Raw genomic sequence first — 5348 nt, forward strand, 5'->3', positions numbered from 1 at the left:
AGGGGACGGCGACGAGGGCTGTCCCCGCATACGCGGGGGCACGGTGGCCACGGTCGTGGCGCCCGCCTGGAGCAGGGCCCACCAAGCGTGCAGGAGGAGGATCGGCAGGCGGTGGGCGCGCATGGTGGGCTGGCCGGGCCTGAAAGCCGCGCCGCCGCCCCTTATATCCCGGGTTTCGGCAGCCGCCCCGCCCCCGCCCTTCCTCCTTCGGGGGAAGACTAAAGATCATATAACCCTCCCACGGAGGGGGGGTCGCAGAGGGACCCCCTGCCGGGGCCGGGCGACACCTGAGCCCAGTGGGGAGGGGGCCCGCAAAACTGGAGGAAGCCTCAGATCCAGGGACGAGATCTGGGGCTCCAGGTTTACCCGGCCTGGGCACGCGGACATCCTCCTCTAGGTACTCGAGATTTTTTTTTTTTTTTGAGTCGGAGTCTCACCCTGTTGCCCAGACTGGAGCGCAGTGGCCGCTCCCGGCCACCGCAGCCTCGACCTGCTGGGCTCCGGTGATCCTTCCGCCTCAGCCTTCCGAGTAACCGGAACTACAGGTGCGCGCTACCACGCCCGGCTAGTTTTTTTTTTTTGATTTATTGCAGAGATGAGGTCTCGCCAAGTTGCCCAGGCGGGTCTCGAATCCGCGGGCTCAGGCAATCCACTCACCTCGGCCTCCCAAGCCGCGGGATTACAGGCTGAGCCACCAAGCCCGGCTCGAGATCTTGTTGATGAGACAGACAGGCTTGTCCTGGCAAACCCCAGGTCGGCATTGTGGCATCCTTCCTTTGCCGTACCCGGGATCGGCCCTATGCTCTCCGCAGGGCATCCGATGGGCGACTGGCCCATGGAGAAGCCGGCAGGGGATTGCCCAGGGACCCTCCGAGCTCTCTAGCCCAGCCGCCGGGGGTTGCTGGAACACAGGTGAGCTCCAGAGGAAGGCCCATGGTGGCCAATACCAGCTTCAAGTATTGACGTACTCTCCTGGGGACCACAGCAGGCAGGAGGGACCGGGTGGGAGATGGCTCCATCTGAGAGGGGAGAATTCGGTAGAAGCTGGAGCCCTGGCGCTAACGGGGTAATCCTGGCGCATCCAGCTCTCCCCACAGGCACACATCACCCAGTGATTTCAGGAGGAAAGGCATTGACCTTGTGGCCCCCGTCCCATAATCCCTGTCCCACAACCCCTGCCTGCCGTAGCAGGGCCACAGGAGACCTGGGTTTCCGCTCAGGACTACCACTTTCCTCTCTGGCCCAGCCTTCCTGATCTGCTCTGGAGTGAGCCTCACCTTTCTCCTCCCAGGTGCCAAGTCAGGTTAGGGCTGGAATGACTTGTAAAGAAATGTAAATCCCTGTCGCCTCATTTGTTTTCCCTAACACCGGAGGGCTCTTTCTCTTCCTGAATTCCCTTCAGCCACCCCCATGCCTTTTTTAAAAAAATGAATTAAGAAAACATTTTTTTGGAGACTGGGTCTTGCTCTGTCACCCAGGCTGGAGTGCAGTGGTGGGATCACAGCTCTCACTACAGCCTCAAGCTCCTAGACCCAAGCGAGGATCCTCCCGCCTCAGCCTCCCAGGGAGCTGAGACTACAGGTGTGCCTCCACCCTCCCCCCGACTCCCACTCCCGGGTGCTTTCCTAGCCTTAACCAGCACATTGGCAGCTGGCTAACACTTACTGAACACTTACTATGTGCCAGGCATGGTGCTAACTGCTTTACACATCTCGGCTTCTTTCACGAGATGCCTCCGAACCATAGGCTCAGACCTGAGCAGGTGTTAGGAAACAGAAGGAGGCCCAGCAGGCTCAGCCAGGAGTGCCAAGCTTGTGTCCCCCGGGAGGAGGCTGTCCCACCCAGCTGGAATCAGGTATCGGGAGACCCGGACAGCAGACCACACGGGGTCCTGGCCGGTTCTGCTCACCCAGCTGCCTGCTAGTTCCTTTAAGTTGGAAAGGCCTTGTTAATCCTACTCTTCCACAGTGTGTGCATATCATCACTGGGACCCAAAGAATCTTCCTTAAGTAAATTGATCACTAAATGGCACTAGGTCAGGACTAGAAGCATCACCACCTGGGCTGTTTGTTAAAATAGTGAGTTCCCAGATCCTGATCCAGACTTTCAGAATTAGAATTGGGAGAGAGGTACTGGGCAGGGTGGCTCACACCTGTAATCCCAGCATTTTGGGGAGGCTCAGCTGGGAGATCATTTGAGCCCAGGAGTTCATGACTAACCTGAGCAATTTATCAAGACCCTCATCTCTATTTAAAAATCAAAAATAGAGCCGGGCTCGGTGACTCAGCCTGTAATCCCGCACCTTTGGGAGGCTGAGGTGAGTGGATTGCCTGAGCCCACGGGTTCGAGACCCGCCTGGGCAACTTGGCGAGACCTCATCTCTACAATAAATCAAAAATCAGCCGGGCGTGGCAGCGCGTGCCTGTAATTCTGGCTACTCGGAAGGCTGAGGCAGAAGGATCGCCGGAGCCCAGCTGGTCGAGGCTGCGGTGGCCGGGAACGGCACTGCACTCCAGTCTGGGTGACAGAGTGAGACTCCAACTCAAAAAAAATAAAAAAATAAAAATAAAAAATAGACAGGGCTCATGTCTGTAATCCCAATACTTTGCGAGGTTGAAGAGGGAGGATTGCTTGAGCTCAGGAGTTTGAGACCAGCCTGGGCAATATAGCGAGACCTTGTCTCTACAAAAAATAAGTTATCCAGGTGTGGTGCCACATGCCTATAATCCTATCTACTCAGGAGGCTGAGACAGGAGGATCACCTAAGCCCAGGAGTCTGAGGCTGCATTGAGCTGTGATTGTGCTACACTGCACTCCAGCCTGGGTGACAAGATTGAGACTCCAAATAAGAAAGAAAAAGAGAGAGAGAGAGAGAGAGAAGAGAGAAGAGAGAAGAGAGAGAAAGAGAGAAAATCATGATAGATTGTGGTACTCAGTCTTGGTGGGAGACCCTGACCACGACTGAAATGTACTGACAACTAAACGGAGTTCCAGGAGTCACACTCAGTGGAGCCAATCCCAGAACCCAGATCTCCTAAGTCACCACATGTCCTAGGATCCAGGGACATTCAGCACAAAGCAGCCTTATCCACCAGGGTTGGGAAAGGGACAAAGAAGATGACACTTTCCATACTGGACCAGAAGCTTCTTGATATTAAGGATCTAGCTTTTTTCACCCTGTGTCCTTTACACTATGTGGCATACAGTAGGTGCTCAGTAACTGTTTAAGTTAAAATGAATGATAATATACTAGATGTGGTGGCTCATGCCTATAATCTCAGCACTTTGGGAGGTGGAGTTGAAAGGATTGTCTGAGTCCAGGGGTTCAAGACCAGCCTGGGCAACTTGACTTGATCTCATCTCTACAATAAATTTAAAAGGCCAGGCTTGGTGGCTGTAATCCCACGCTTTGGGAGGCCGAGGTGAGTGTATTACCTGAGCCCACGGGTTCGAGACCCGCCTGGGCAACTTGGCGAGACCTCATCTCTACAATAAATTTAAAAGAAAAAATTAGCAGCGTGTGGTAGCACATGCTTGTAGTTCAAGCTACTTGGAAGGCTGAGGCAAAAGGATTGCTTGAGCCCAGCAGATGGAGGTTCCAGCTGACAGTAATTGTGCCACTGCACTCCAGCCTGGGCAACAGAGTGAGACTCCAACTCAAAAAAATACAAAAATAAAAATAAATAAAAATAAATTTAAAAATTAGCTGGGTGTGGTGGTGCTTGCTTGTGGTTCCAGCTACTTGGAAGTCTGAGGAGGTAGGATCACCTGAGCCCAGCAGGTCAAGGCTGCAGTGACTGTGAGTGTACCACTGCACTCCAGCCTGGGCAACAGAGTGAGACTCCAACTCAAAAAAATACAAAAATAAAAATAAATAAAAATAAATTTAAAAATTAGCTGGGTGTGGTGGTGCTTGCTTGTGGTTCCAGCTACTTGGAAGTCTGAGGAGGTAGGATCACCTGAGCCCAGCAGGTCAAGGCTGCAGTGACTGTGAGTGTACCACTGCACTCCAGCCTGGGCAACAGAGTGAGACTCCAACTCAAAAAAATACAAAAATAAAAATAAATAAAAATAAATTTAAAAATTAGCTGGGTGTGGTGGTGCTTGCTTGTGGTTCCAGCTACTTGGAAGTCTGAGGAGGTAGGATCACCTGAGCCCAGCAGGTCAAGGCTGCAGTGACTGTGAGTGTACCACTGCACTCCAGCCTGGGCAACAGAGTGAGACTCCAACTCAAAAAAATACAAAAATAAAAATAAATAAAAATAAATTTAAAAATTAGCTGGGTGTGGTGGTGCTTGCTTGTGGTTCCAGCTACTTGGAAGTCTGAGGAGGTAGGATCACCTGAGCCCAGCAGGTCAAGGCTGCAGTGACTGTGAGTGTACCACTGCACTCCAGCCTGGGCAACAGAGTGAGACTCCAACTCAAAAAAATACAAAAATAAAAATAAATAAAAATAAATTTAAAAATTAGCTGGGTGTGGTGGTGCTTGCTTGTGGTTCCAGCTACTTGGAAGTCTGAGGAGGTAGGATCACCTGAGCCCAGCAGGTCAAGGCTGCAGTGACTGTGAGTGTACCACTGCACTCCAGCCTGGGCAACAGAGTGAGACTCCAACTCAAAAAAATACAAAAATAAAAATAAATAAAAATAAATTTAAAAATTAGCTGGGTGTGGTGGTGCTTGCTTGTGGTTCCAGCTACTTGGAAGTCTGAGGAGGTAGGATCACCTGAGCCCAGCAGGTCAAGGCTGCAGTGACTGTGAGTGTACCACTGCACTCCAGCCTGGGCAACAGAGTGAGACTCCAACTCAAAAAAATACAAAAATAAAAATAAATAAAAATAAATTTAAAAATTAGCTGGGTGTGGTGGTGCTTGCTTGTGGTTCCAGCTACTTGGAAGTCTGAGGAGGTAGGATCACCTGAGCCCAGCAGGTCAAGGCTGCAGTGACTGTGAGTGTACCACTGCACTCCAGACTGCGTGAGACTCCAACTCAAAAAAAAAAAAAAAGATAATAATAAACATAGCTAGCATCTATTAACAACCTAATGTATCAGGCATTCAGCTAATTATTGCACTGATTTTATCGTTGTCCCCTCTTTAGAGATGAAAAGATTAAAGCTCAGAGGGAACAAGGTTCACAAGTGGAAATAGTCAGCCAGTATGTGAAGGATTCATCTGCTTGTCACCCAAACCCTCTTTTAGTCTCTGTTGCTTCCCCATAGATGAGGGGGGAAATGTGCCTTGTACTAAGATTGTTTTAAACTCTCAGATAAACCGGGCTCAGTGGCTCAGCCTGTAATCCCGCGCCTTTGGGAGGCTGAGGTGAGTGGATTGCCTGAGCCTGCGGGTTCA

The sequence above is a fragment of the Carlito syrichta genome, unplaced genomic scaffold, assembly GCF_000164805.1.
Source record: "Carlito syrichta isolate Samal-C Ts95f unplaced genomic scaffold, Tarsius_syrichta-2.0.1 Scaffold303141, whole genome shotgun sequence".
In the NCBI taxonomy this organism is placed as follows: domain Eukaryota; kingdom Metazoa; phylum Chordata; class Mammalia; order Primates; family Tarsiidae; genus Carlito; species Carlito syrichta.